The sequence below is a fragment of the Triticum dicoccoides genome, chromosome 1A (assembly GCF_002162155.2).
Source record: "Triticum dicoccoides isolate Atlit2015 ecotype Zavitan chromosome 1A, WEW_v2.0, whole genome shotgun sequence".
Taxonomy (NCBI): Eukaryota; Viridiplantae; Streptophyta; class Magnoliopsida; order Poales; family Poaceae; genus Triticum; species Triticum dicoccoides.
In genome coordinates, this window is record NC_041380.1 from 452,136,597 (window position 1) to 452,151,639 (window position 15,043).

Below are 15,043 nucleotides of genomic sequence, written 5' to 3' on the forward strand. Positions count from 1 at the left end.
GGAAATAGTTATGGTGACTGGATGGTATTTATGGTGGGATCGCCAGAAGATTAGTCACCAGGAGAATGTTGGTAGCCCGGTTCGTTCAGCTATGAGCATTCGTGTTACCGTGGCAAACTCACTGGCTGCCAAGGCAAAGGAAGCTACGAAACAGATTAGATGGGCGAGACCAGCTAAAGGGGTGATTAAGCTCAATGTTGACGCGAGCTATCATGTGGATGAGGGCGCGGGAGCTACTGGAGCTGTCTTACGAGATAGCGCAGGAGCGTTTATTGCTGCTTCTTGTTCCTTTCGACAGTATGCCATGGATGTTCCCTCTATAAAAGCGTTAGCACTTTTGGAAGGACTGCGATTGGCAGAGCATTTGGGTATTTATGCACTGGTTGTGGAGTCCGACTCACAGGAGATAGTACAAGCTATGAAGGATCCTTCGGAGTACCGTGCTTCGGCTGCGGTGTTGACGGATGATTGCCGACAGGTGTTGAGTTCCTTCGGCAGGGCGACGATTGTTCACTGTGCTAGGGAGAGTAATGGGGTAGCGCATTGGCTAGCCAGGACTAGTCATAGAAGGAAGTTAAATGAGGTCTGGCAAGAGCATCCCCCCGATTTCTTAACTCCCTCCCTGTATCTGATATGATCATTTTGTAATAAAGGTCGCCGAAGTTCAAAAAAAAGAAAAAAAAGGGAAAGGAGCACCGATCGTCATCTGTAGCATTCTATTGTGGTGCTTATTCTACTGTGGAAGAACCAACCTGCCTTTTTTTAGGGGAAGAACCACCCTGCTTTTAATATGGTGCTTGATCAGTACCAAGGTGAAGATCTGTCCTTTATTTTGTGCCGCGCAGCTCCATATGTAGCAGAAGTTGCATTAACCATCACCCCGCGCAGCTCCATATTTATATGCCATAGTGGATCTGGCATAGTTTAGAGGCTATCTAAAACTTGATTGTTTAGAGTCAGATTGTTTAGAGGCTATCTCAATGGCAAAGAGCGGTGTAAGCAAAGTCGAAGTATGCGTTTATGACCAGACATAAAAAAGACAAGTTGAAATAGTATGGGGGTCACTTCATGGCTAACTTTGGTAGTAGGTTGAATGACCGAATAGTGGTTTGGTTAGGTTCTGGCCCAGAGGAGCTCTTAAATGTTGTTGAACGAGATTGTAAGCCTTAAACTTTGAGTAATAAAAGAATTATTGCACAATAAAAAGGGGAGGACATTGAGGAAATAAAGCTCTAGCATCCTATACGTCAATATACTTGATAGTGTTAAAGGAACTATTATTCATTTTATTGCTCTGATTTCATTTTTGCGGAATCCATTGGTGTTCTGGGGTACTTATATTTGTTGTTTCTCTCGCTGTCTATTATCTAACTTCTTGTGTATATAGGTATGAGTCAAGAAACTCTGTGTTGGAATGGTCTGTTATTCTTATTGACTAGTCAAACCGGAGGTGCATGGCTTCTGTACACCCCCTGGAAAAGTGTACGGATTTTGATCTAGATTAAAAGGGACCACTCAATCAAAAAGGATAATATAGCATGTTTGATCTGTAAGGTAATATGATGATAGTCTTTTAAGTAACTTTAAGATTCGTACAAATTTTTAAAGGGATGCACCGAAGCAAAAATCCTAATATTTTTTAAAAACTACCTAGTTCAATTACGTGTTACTAATTGAATATCCAATCCAGAGCCTGAGCTCATCTACACCCTATGAACAGTAAATTCAAAATAAATACTAGAAAAATTCAAAAAATTCCATTTTTTGTGGTGAAAGATGCTTGAATGCGTGATGTTCGTGCTTTAGAGCATTCGGACATCTGAGTAGCTCTCGGCAAAAAAAAAACCCAGGTCTGAATAGTACAAACAGTAAACTTTTTCACGGATCTTAAATTTGTCTTTTTTGCTAAGAGCTACTCAGAAGTCCAAATGCTCTGAAATTTGGCATAATCATTACGCACTCAAGTATCTTTCACCATTTATTTTTGAAATTTACTCATCACTCCCTGTATCATCTAAGCCAGGGAGCCAAAACGCAACGTCCGTTACTACTGTTTCTCTATCTTCTCCCATGGTGCGACCTATAAATCCACACTTAAAGTTTGTACCGCTTCTTCTTTGTTGCACAAGGAGTATCATTTTGCATCAAGTTTGTTTAAAAATGTGTGATTTGGCCTATTCCATATGTAGTGTGTCGCACCATGAGAAATAAAAGCCTCATACGGTCGGCCTCATACGGTCGGACTTGAAACCCTTTGGTAGGATCCTTTCGGAGGGTAGGGCTTGGAAGACGGCCGGCCTCATACGGTCGGACTTGGAACCCTTTTTTAGGTGGATACATAGGTGGGTCGGAGATGAGGTGTAGTGTGTACCCTTGATACGGTGGAGTGGGTGTGTTGTAACCCCTCGGCGGAGGGCTCTTGTACCCCTTTTCTCTCTCTTTAATGCAAGATACGCATGCTATGCGTATTCGAGAAAAAAAATGAGAAATAAAAGCATTACTCTGTACGCTGGTTGGCAATTGTTTTTGTATTTCTTGTTGTGAGAATGATGTTTTGTTTCTTGCATGAAGTGTTGCCGAGTCTTTGAGATTTTGCTCCAATTAGTTCTGGAGGCTCCTACCTAAATTTTATTAAACAGAATAAATAGGGCGTGAATCAAGCACCACCATGTCCCAGGTTGTGTGCTATTGTGCAGGGATTTTTAGCTTGTGATCACTACCATTTGCCAAAACTTTTCTCTAGCGCAGATTCCTAGCTTGTGCAATATATCTTCGTCTTGGCGATATATTTCCCAAAACTGCTGGTGGGTCTTTGCGATTTTGCTCCATTTAGTTCTGGACCAACCAGGTGGTCCAGTCAACTGTGGTCACTATCAATTCCCAGTCTGCGCCCTTCTGCGGTTCTGCTCAGGGTTTTTGGGATTTCGGTAGTAGATACAAGTAATGAGACTTGAAGAGAGAGTCAGGATTGTAGGATTACAACCAACATTGGAGTAGTACTGCTCTATAAAAGGGACGCACCGTCTAAGAGGGGATATCGATCCAAGAGACATAAGAACGAGAGTCGTGCGAACTGTTCATCAAACCAATAGAAGGGGGGTGGTGAAATGATTGGCTCACTGCTTGTTCATCTCATCGTAGTCTCTAGATAGATATAGGCTTTGGAGGCATTTGGAATTTAGTTATCACCTGGACGTTTCCTCCGGCTATGCCCAGCGTTAGTGGCATGTGGGAGATGAAACCACACTACTCCACCTATTTTTCTTCGACTTAGGGAAAATGTTACAATTCTACCATTTGCCTTTTTCTCATCTGATCAAGAAACACCCGCGCCGTCAAGGTCTTGCATTGCAATACATTATTTTCTGTGGAATTGGCACTGAGCTGCCCATACATTAAGAAAAATAGAGAGTTTTTACATAGTGCATTAACCGCCAGGTGGTCGAGACATGATCAGTCCTAGGCAGTGGTGCATGAGTTGTACAGATATAGAAAACACTAGTCTGCCTCTGGCAGTGGGTCGTTCTCGCAGTCTTGCTTGTCGAGCTGAAGAACGCCGTCGACCGGAAGGGAGACGTTCTCGAAGACCCGCCTGTTGCGCCCATTCCAAATATGCGAGCAGGTGTAGATTGCCGTCACCTTGTGCCTTCCATAGCTTATCGAAATTGGGAGCAAAGAAGGAGCCCAGAAACTGTCGTTGATAAGCTGACCGAGCAGAGTAGACAACATCCGTGCAGCCGTTCCACAAGACTGAATCCTCGTCCTGGGTGCTTAGCTGAACCTGTTGAAGCCTTAGCGAAAATATACTACAGGTGCGCACCGCTTCAAGTAAATAATGAGCGTACGAAAGGGGCCTCTCAACTCTCAGTCTCGCCAACCTTTTCTTACTATGTGCGGCTGCTACATTAACATTCGACAACAAAGCGAACCTTTTATTACTGCGTGCATCTTATATTTGGTATCAGAGAGTGAGAATATAGCTGGGAAGAGCGGATACAAAGGGCCATTTGTAATCCATTTGTCTTTCCAGAACGAAGTCGTTTTTCCGTAGCCAAGCTGCACACCAGTAGACTCTCTAGTCTACACTTGAACTAGTTTGTCAATTTGTGAAAATGATCTCGCCTAAGCCAGCTGGTCAATGGTAAATCCGGTGCAACAAGCAGTCTATTGACAAACTTAGCAAGCATGCAATCATTCTAAAAAGACTATTATCGCGCTAACTCTGTTTTTCCTCACTGAAAAGGTTCTATGGAACTTATCGTCCTCACTGACTACCTATTTGGGAAGTCTGACACAGGACGTTAAATAAGCAAAGCTCCAAGAGACTCGCTAGAGTGAAGCCTGACTCTAGTTACTAGATCGTTGATGGCGCGCGTTGCCGCGCCCGTCCATTTTGACAATATAATGATTGGGAGTTTTATAATGATTGGAAATTTTGTAAATGTACATATTAAAGGTAATGTTAACTTTATTGTTGCCGCCATTTTTTCATCTCATTTATGTATCAATTCAGCACTGGACCATAATAATGCACAAAGAGGCATTAGTTGTCACATAGCACATGTCAACATGAACACAATGCATAAAAAAATAAATATTCACATAAGTGACCTATAGCACAAAGCCATGAACAAGAAAACAAAGTAGAGTTATATGAGAAATGATAACCTCAAGCTTGTGCAACCAACAAGGAAAGAACATTACACCAGAAGGCAACACAAGGAAATGGTAATCTAGCCAACATCTCGCCAGCATAAGATTAGACATATAGAGCAAGCAGTTTTAACACCTTTCATCAACATCACATCCAGATACATGTATTTTGCAATCCCCAACAACAATACTTCCATCACTTGAGCTTGTACCTTCGAAACGTGCCTTCCTAGCTTGGATCTTTTGTTTCTTCCATGAGTTGTGCTTGTCACTTGGGAACGTGTCTACCCAATATGGTTCTTTTGATGGAACTCATGGAAGTATGGATGCATTCGATACATTAAGATAGTAAAATTATATACCATCTAGCAAAATCATCTGAAAAAACATGCATAGTAAATAAATAAACCTTGCTAGTTAAGTAGTTAAGCCCTCCTGCCTTGCACCTTATAAGTGGCATCCTTCATGCCAAGCCTTCCTCCATGCTTGAAGATGAATATATAATCTTCAAAACCACATGAGCAATCGGTTTAGATATCACAAGAGGGGGAGCATGGCATAATTACCTATGGAATTTTGAGTCTTCCCACCTTACAAATTTCTTCAATGCCTTTACTTTTGCAAGGTGAGCAAACCTCCCATTGTCCCAGCAAGGTGAGCAAACTTCATTTTCGTTTGAGAGTTATTCCCAGGGTCCAAAATAATTTACCAAAATAATTAGAGATAAAATTGGGGCCGTGCGCAGCTGCCACCATGTGTACAGAGTTATTCTCGTTCTGACTAACATCATTTTCAAAGATGATATTCCAGTCTTTACCCAAGTTAGAGCCAAGACAAGAATCAAGAATGTGACTGTGGATGACTTAAAGAGGCATATAATCATCCTTGGTGTGCATGCCAACTTCAAATATGGTTTTGGCACAAGATATCAAAAAGATATTTGTTCCTATAATAACTTCAGGAGATGAAGAGAGTGACTAAAAATGAGTAATGAATACATAGAATAAAAAGAGAAATGCTGGTTAGTTAACCTGGTTAGACAATTGATTCTTAACATTTTCTGGATGTGATTTCTCCTTGGAATCCGATGCACAAGACACTTAGACATCCATTCCTGTGAAAGAAATGAAATGTCTTTCAGTCTTTCTCTGTTAAGCTAAACAAAAAGCGCTTTATTTTCTTTCTTCTCCAATTTTTCAATAAACTTCACAGATGTACAATACAATGTATAGAATTACATGTACTATGAATATAATACGATTCAACATTTTGATATTTTTGGAGTGTATCTACAGTCTGTGTCGGCTCATTGTATCATGTTAGAGCTAAGCCATGTCTTGTTGATCTGAAGCCATGACACCTAACTCCAGCCTAGTCATGTTGCATAAGGGAGAGGCGAGTTGTACCTGTAGTGGAGGAACGACCGGAGTGGACATAGTGTAAAAGGGTGACGCTGTCTTGGACAGTAGCACACACAGGGATGCTGGTTCTTGCAGGTCGCCGCTGGACGTGATGTCTAGTCGTGGTAGTCACTGCTACTTTCCTTGACTTCAACCGAGATTGTCAGACTCCACTACGCAACTCTGGCATCCTTTCTCCCCATACACTTCCTAACACATACTTACATGCCAAACAAAATCCACAACATCATTGGTTAGTACAAACATAAATTGCTGCACATTGTATCTGTACCAGCACATTTTTATACTATGAATCTCACATGAAATCCCACAATCTACCAGCGAGCAATCAAACATAAATTGCTGCTTAAAACATGAAAACCCCAGATTCAGGATAAAAAAATATTTAAAATCCTGCAGAAAAGCGGTTTTCCTTTCTACTTTTCCATAGCCATCAAGAATGTTTTGCACAAGGTCAGAGCCGTGTGTCCTCTCCAGCTGCAAATCTGACAACAGGAACTACGACTTGAGAGTTGAGATTCAGCAACCGATGTCCCCGAACAGTCCTTACACCTAAATCATATCCAAATCTCCTTAGACAAATTTCCCTCACCAAAACCGATCAAAACCTGGGAGGCTGGGACTAACACCCACATACGCCTCGCCGCATCATCGGGACGCGATGGATTGCCCCTGAAAATCGTAGCCCAAACAAGCTGCCGTCATAGGAACACACACATCAACCCAAATTTGCGCCAAAGAACGGGGACATCCGCAGGCGCCGGAACGACCGCCTTGCGAGATTCGAGGGGACGGATGAAGGCGCTCAAAGGGACTGCGATCCAGACGGAAGGGAAGTCGCAGCGGCATCGGCATCGGCATCTCACCTAGGGGACGCATGGGTCACCCGAGGAAACGAATTTGGAAGGAAAAGGTGCGGCGATGTGAAGATGGCGACGCACGGCGGCGGCGCAGCAGCACACCGTGGGCTCGATCCCACCGCGCGAAGAGGACTGGGGATGACGGACGGGAGGTGACTATGGCATGGGAGGCGGCGGCTACGGTGATGGGGTCGACTGACCAGGGTTCCCGATCGAGAGAGAGAGAGAGAGACGTCATGTTTATTTGTTCACTGAGATGGGCTTCTTTCTGGTGAGGCCGAATCAGCCGGATGGCCCAATCAACCAGCGCACTTCAATTTGGCTACGGGAGTAGCGTCTCCATAGGACAGCCGGCCCACTTGTTGCGAGACGTGCGAGACAGCAGAGATCAGACGGCCAGAAATTGCTAAATCATAAAAATGAATGGTCCAGATGTTGATAGCCTGAGAGGGCAGGGATTAGGCTCAGTTATACTGTCCTTAATATGGTCCAACAATAGTACTCCGCTATTTCATGAGGTAAGACACGTGAGAGCCACAACAGTGTGCCCAAACAACCATGGAGCAACTTTGTTAATATATACTCCCTCTATAAAGAAATATAAGAGCGTTTAGATCATTTCTGTAAAAAAATATAAAACACTCTTATATTTCTTTACAGAAGGAGTACAACAAATTTGGATGAACCAGCTCCATCAGTTCCAACAAAACTGAGGTGGTACGCACAGAAAAATGAACAAATTGAAAACCGAAGCAAGCATCATTTGGCACATGAGTAGAACAACAAACATTAAAGGATTTAATTCCAGGTCAATATTTTTGAACGTGCCACCTACGGAAAGAGCCCTCACGGGGCAACATAAACATATTTCAGGAAAAGTAATTGTATCACATATAGAAGAAGAGTAACTCATTGTTATATGATTGGATAAGGGCTGTAGTGCCATGTAAAAGAAAAGCTTCAAATTCCAAGGTTGTTACTAACCACATTGGGTTGCACACGAAACCAACCTAGGGTTGCATATGAAACCAACATGCCGTCTCGTACTAACATAGTGCTTGATTGCTTGTTTGCTCTCATGTAAGTTATAAAACGGTAATAAATTTTCTTTTGGGGGTGGGGGTATAAATTGTATAGATCAAGTACCATACTGGCTTTCAGAAACAATGAAGTACTGATGTAGTAAGTAAAACTAGGTCACCATGTGATGAGTTGGGAGGTGAAAGAGAGGATGTACTTATTGCTTTTGAGGAGAGCAAACGATACAAATAGTGAGACTTAAAGAGAGATATATGATTTTTGGAGTATAGCCAACATTAGAGTACAATTTCTTCTATAAAAAGGGGACACCGCCTAACTGACGAAAGAATGAGAATAGTGAGAAATGTTTAACGGACCAATAGAAGGGAGTGGTGAAATGGTTGGATCACTACTTTTTCATTTCCCGCTAGTCTTTACATAGATATTAGGCTTTGGAGGCATTTGGAATTTAGTTATCCCGTTGTCTTTTCCTCCGAGCATGTCCAGTGTGGGTGTCATGTGGGACATGAAACCATACCACTCTACCATTGAATCTTTGACTCAAGAGAAAGATGACAATGCTATGGTACTGCCACAAGACGTTTGATCAAGAAAAAATGGTGGCCATGCATGAGCGAGCACGCTATCACAGTATCACTCTTCAGCTACCAATTCCCCTCGTACAGCATTGGAGTCGTTGACACTAGGAAATATTTGTCATTGGCTTCAACAATGGCAATGTACAGAGGGAGCTATGTGTCTCAGGAAAGCTGCAAAAACGAGTTCTTGGTCCTGAGAGTGAGAGGATGTGCAAGGCAAGCTGGGGTGGATCACTAGCCACAACTCTAAAATTAATACATTTCTGTCATTGAAGGTTGTGCAGCTTGTGTTGGTGCATGCTGTGAACATAAGAAGAAATAGTCATGATCTTCTCAAGAAAATGTAGAAAATGCTGTCACTCGATTTTTTGTTTCACTAATTCTATGCCAACTTTGCAAATTATGTATGGATTAACTCCAACTTGATACAGCCGTACTATTTCTGCTAGTTCTGGGCTTCGACTGAATCAGATCGATCCCATGCTAGCTACTCGTTTGTTATAAGAGCAACTAGTTGACGAGTGTTCCTTCAGAAGCCTCCGAACGATCGTTTGGGGGTGGGTTGCGAGCGCGTCACTCGGCACGCTCTTAGTCGTCGCCACGTGTTACGCTCTCGGTGCTCCCTTCGGATTTTCTTTTTCTTTTTATTTTTTTCGCGCGTGTTTTTTGCTTTTTAAACATTTTTTTTACTCTTTGATTTTTCATCGGTCTTCCTTAGCTTTTGGACCAAAATGCAAAAAATGTTTTTTTTCTTCCGTGAGAGGATGGTTTGCTTTCGCAAGAGGCACGGCCGTGCCTCTTGAAAACGAAAAAAAAACGTGTTTTCTGTTTTTTGTTGCCTTCGACGAGAGGCACGATTTTGCTTTCGCGAGCCTCTCGGAAACGGAAAAAACCGCATTTTTTGTTTTTTTCTTCCGCAAGAGGCAAGACCGCGCCTATCGGAAATGGAAAAAGAACACATTTTCTTTTTTTTCCTTCCACGAAAGGCACAGTTTTGGTTCCGCGAGAGGCACGATTGTGCTTTCGCAAGAGGCACGTCCGTGCCTCTCAGAAACGAAAAAAAACACATTTTTAGTTTTTCTCCTTCCGCGAGAGGCACGTTCGGGAACGAAAAAAAACCCACATTTTCTGTTTTTTTTCTTCCACAAGATGTACGGTTTTGCTTCCGTGAGAGGCATGGTTGTGTTTTCGCGAGAGGCAAGGCCGTGCCTCTTTCGGAAAGGAAAAAAATGCTTCCAGTTTGGTTTTTCCGTCCATTTTTTGTGAAAAGGAAAGTTTGTCAAAACCTATCGACATGTGATCTAATTTTAAAAATATTGATGCGAGGAATCCAATAGTGAAAACGGTTCGAGATTTGGACGCACAGTTTAAAAGATAAAGTGTTTTGAATAAATGGATGTATAAAAAAAATTCAGGTTACGACTAAGTCACTTATCACAATCTGAAAAGGTGTGAGTGATCCTTGAAAATTCAACCCGAGGAGATGGGAGTGATCCTTGGAAATCCAAGAGTACTCCTTGATTAGTGATTTAGGTTTGCTATTGGTCTTTTATTTGGTTTTGGGCTGGGTTATTTCGTACGCAAGTTGTGTCTTCCTTTTTTGATTGGGCTGGTTTCCATTTTTTTGACTTACCTGTTTGCCGTTTGGAAGGAAAATAAGAGGACACGCAAAAGGGCTGCGCCATTGTTTACCGCATGCATCAGCAAGCCAAAGCAACCCTCCGCGCTCGGCAAGCAGCTAGTGTGTGAAAAAATAAGTCAAATTATGTACTTTTTAGAAATAAATTGGCTTGGTCCATTAACAATTTTTAAAATCTCAAAGTGGCCCATGAGAAAAATGGCAAGTGGTTGTGCTAAAATTTAGTCCCGTACCGCTAGTCGAGAAAGTGTTGGACCTTTTTATATAGTGGGTTCTCTCTAAGTGGTGTGTTGAGAAGAGAAATAGAAGACCACACGCATATGCTCGCTCGCCTGGCCGGGCTCGGGCGAAATCTGGTACGCCTTGCAGGGGCACAATTTTCTTTTGCCGTTTTCTTTTTTGGTGTCTTGACAAACAAGTTAATTGTTTTCTTGTCCGGTAAGTTTGACTTTGAAATCAAGTTAGTTTAAGATCGTGATCGCGACAGATACTGGTTGGAAACCGTGTGTGTAGTGGGGGTGGGGGATAGATAAGTTGTGTAGAGAAAGTACCATACACGTACGATTTAGAAACAATGAAGTTATGATGCAGTAAGTAGAACTTGGCACCATGTGATGATCACTGAGCTTGGCTGAGAAGGTGAAAGAGGGCAGGTACATGCACGTTATTGCATTTGAAGAGAGCAAAAGATATACAAGTAATGGGACTTGAAGAGAGGGTCAGGATTTTTGGATTACATCCCACAATGGAGCACTACTTCTATAAACGGGGCACATTGTCTAAGAGGGTACACCGAACAAAGAGACCAAAGAACGGGAGCTGAGAGGAATTTTCATCAAACCAATAGAACGGAGTGGTGAAATGGCTGATTGTTCATCTCGTTGTAGTCTCTAGATAGACGGTAGGCCTTGGAGGCATTTGGAATTTAGTCGTCACATGTTGATATTGTTGGGCTATATCCGACGTCGGTGGCATGTGGGGACATGACACCGTACTACTCCACCACTAATTATCAAACTTAGAAAAAATGTTACAATGTTAGGGTACTGAGACATGGCGTCTGAAGAAGAGACATTGGTGGGCCATCATGGTATATCATTGCAATATATTGTGCATAGGTACTTTTGCGTCACCCCGTTCAGGTGAATGACCTGCTCAAAGGGGAGCATTCCAAAGATAAAAAAAACATTAGTCATTGGTCAACCATAAGTGATCATTGTGTCGACTATGGATCACCTCTTTTGTACCAACCGCTTTCGACATCTCCTTCTCAGGCAGATTCTTCTTCTTCTTTCTCTCCTGCCACATTCATAATTGCCACCGCCTTCAGTAATGACCCCAAACACAACCACACATGAAAGAGGAGCGGTCGCTTGCCATGGCACACATGCACAACACCAATGCTGGGTGACAGCAATCTAAGCAGCCACGCCAACCACGGTGCCACCCGCAAACAAAAACAATAGCTTAACATGCAATGAAACATAATGAAGAACAACTCCACACACACGAACAAAAGACCAAAATGTAAAAAAATTAAAGCACGAATAAGAATAATGGCAGAACCAAATCATGCAACGCGGAAAAGCAAAATGGTGAACAAAGATAAAAATAGGAAGGGGAAAACCGGCATCAAGAGGAAAAACCTATTTGCTCGGCACTGGCTCCCTTCTAGTGGGAGTGCGGGCCACTCGGGTGGCATCCTCCTTGGGGTGAAGGATGCCACCTTTGAGGTAGGCAGCATGGGTCGCGGCGAGTTCTTCGTTAGCATGGAGGTCTTTGAGCGGGCACTGAACTTCAAATGGGAAATCATTGCGGTCTATGGGCTGGCCGACCACCGCCGATCGGAGGCCTTCCTCGGTGAGCTTCGTAGGAAGGTAGCAGTCGCTCAGCTCCCGGTAGTGGTGGGAGGTGATTTCAACCTCATTCGATCGGTAGAAGATAAGAGCAATAATTTGGTGAATTTCCCGCGGATGCAGATGTTCAATGACTACATTGCGGACATGGGGCTTCGCGAGCTCGATCGAGTCAGGGCCAGGTTCACTTGGACAAACCGACAAGTTGAGCCGACCCGCTCCGTTCTCGACAGGGTCTTCGCTTCCCCTGAGTGGGACATCCGTTGCCCCCTAGCATTGCTCCGGGCGATTACGTGGATTGGCTCAGATCACGTCCCCCTTCTCCTCTGCTCGGAGAATGAGCGGCATCCCCTTCTGCCCTGATTTCGTTTCGAAACCTTCTGGTTGCGCCAGCCCGGGTTTTCTGCCGCGGTGGTCGCGCGATGGCGCGAGGCACGTGGGGCCCCCCATTGCTCCCTTTCGTCCGTGGACAACTGGCACTTCTGCGCCAAGCCGTCACGGCAATTCATGAAGGGCTGGGGCGCAAACGTCGGCCGTGACATCCGGGAGCGTAAAAAAGCTCTCCTTGACATCTAGGCTCTCGACCTGCGGGTCGACGCCGCTGGCCTCTCGGCGGACGAATGGATGCTTAGATATGATTTGGAAGACCAGCTAACAGTCATCTACTCGGACGAGGAGGCATACTGGCGTTTGCGGGGTACTCAGAATTGGGTCCTTAAAGGGGACGCCAATACCGCCTACTTCCAGGCCATTGCAAACGGCCGCCGCTGACGGAACTCCATTCCCCTTCTTTGGGACGGAGAGTCCCTTCTGCAAAGCCCCGAGGACATCTGGGCCCATGTAGATGGCTTCTACAGAGACCTATTCTCTGCTTCCACTCGGGGAGGTCTTGCTCTGGCGCAAGATATTTGGCCTGCCCACAGTTGCGTCTCGCCTGCGGACAACGTGGCCCTCACGGCACCGTTTTCGGAGGCTGAAGTTTGGGCAGCTATTAAGGGCATGAACCCATCCTTGGCTCCCGGACCAGATGGGCTCCCAGTGAAGTTCTTCCAGACCTTCTAGGAGGTGATCAACCCTGAGGTGATGGCCCTATTTGACGAGTTCTTGGTCGGGTCCACCGACCTCGCCCGGCTCAACTTTGGTGTAATAACCCTCATCCCCAAAGTGGTTGGGGCCTCGGAGATCCGCCAATTCCGCCCGATTACGGTGATTAACGTCATCTTCCGCATCCTCGCAAAGGGGTACGCCATTAGGGTGGCCCCTATTGCTGACCGGATCACCCACCCTGATCAGTCGGCCTTCATCAAGGGCCGATATATCCTTGACGGAGTCCTAGTGTTTCACGAAGCACTCCATGAGGTTCACTCCAAACACCTCAAGGCAGTCTTCCTGAAACTAGACTTCCACAAGGCGTATGACACGGTTAGCCGATCCTTCCTTCGGGAATGTCTTCTCCGTAAGGGCTTCGACGATCGGTGGGTGACTAGGGTGATGTAGATGGTTTCCTCAGGTCGGACTGCGGTAAACATTAATGGGGAGGTAGGCCCTTTCTTCCCCATGTTCTGTGGGGTACGCCAGGGCGACCCCTTCTCCCCGTTCCTGTTCAACATGGTGGTCGATGCTTTGGCGGCCATCTTGGATAAGGCCAAGGCGGCAGGCCACATAAAGGGGATAGTCCCGCATCTTGTTGGAGGGCACATGATCTCCCTTCTCCAATATGCGGATGACACCATCATCATGGTGGAAGGCTCGGAGAGTGATATTTCGAACCTCAAGTTCCTTCTGCTGTGTTTCCAACAGATGTCTGGCCTCAAGGTCAACTTCGATAAGAGCGAGGTGATGGTATTGGGGTACTCCCATGATGAGAGCTAGAGTATTGCGGATCGGCTTAACTGCCAGCTTGGGAGCTTCCCCACGACTTATCTGGGGATACCCATTAGTGATGCTAGGCTCACGTTTGCTGACCTGCGCCCCTCGGTGGGGAAGCTTCAGCACCGTATCGAGCCTTGGCAAGGCCGGTGGCTCTCGAAAGAAGCACGGACGGTGCTCATCAACTCGTCCCTCTCCAGCCTGCTCTTGTTCATCATGAGCTTCTACAGCCTTCCGGAGACGCTTCATCACAAGATCGCCACTGTCTAGGGCCGCTTCTTCTGGGCCGGTGAGGGCGACAAGCAGAAGTACCACATGGTTAGGTGGTCAGAAATCTGCAAGCCACGCGACCAGGGCGGACTTGGGATCATGTCTTCCAAACGCATGAACATTGCCCTCCTGACTCTGTGGCTTTGGCGGATTGCCAACGGGGATGGTGGCTTGTGGCTTCGCACCATTCAGCAGAAATACCTCCGAGGCCAGCCTCTCGCTTTCTGCCAGCGGTCTGGGGGCTCCCAGTTCTGGCAATCCGTCAGCCAACTCCTCCCGGTCCTCCGGATTGGGACCCGATCGAGGTCGGATCAGGCACTGCCACCTTGTTCTGGTTCGACAGATGGTCTGGCTGTTGGGTTTCGTAGTAATTTCAAAAAATTTCCTACGCACACGCAAGATCATGTGATGCATAGCAACGAGAGGGAGAGTGTTGTCTACGTACCCACGCAGATCGACTGCGGAAGCGTTGACGCAACATAGAGGAAGTAGTCGTACGTCTTCACGATCCAACCGATCAAGCACCGAAACTACGGTGCCTCCGAGTTCGAGCACACGTTCAGCTCGATGACGATCCCCGGACTCCGATCCAGCAAAGTGTCGGGGAAGAGTTCCGTCAGCACGACGGCGTGGTGACGATCTTGATGCACTACAGTAGCAGGGCTTCGCCTAAACTCCGCTACAGTATTATCGAGGAATATGGTGGCTGGGGGCACCGCACACGGCTAAGGAATAGATCACGTGGATCAACTTGTGTGTTTCTGGGGTGCCTCTGCCTCAGTATATAAAGGAGCCAAGGGGGAGGAGGGCGCCGGCCATGAGGAGGGCGCAGGAGGAGTCCTACTCCTTCCGGGAG

The 15,043-nt window shown here is 45.5% G+C and overlaps 1 long non-coding RNA gene across 1 annotated transcript; it reads right to left on the bottom strand.

Moving 5' to 3' along the window:
* Nucleotides 1–4,583: 4,583 nt before the first annotated feature.
* LOC119278191 lies at nt 4,584–7,136 on the bottom strand. The gene is made up of 3 exons (XR_005137664.1): nt 6,060–7,136; nt 5,244–5,767; nt 4,584–5,158 (listed from the first exon to the last, which is right to left on the bottom strand). It is a non-coding gene; the product is annotated as an uncharacterized LOC119278191 (long non-coding RNA).
* Between the last annotated feature and the right edge of the window lie 7,907 nt (nt 7,137–15,043).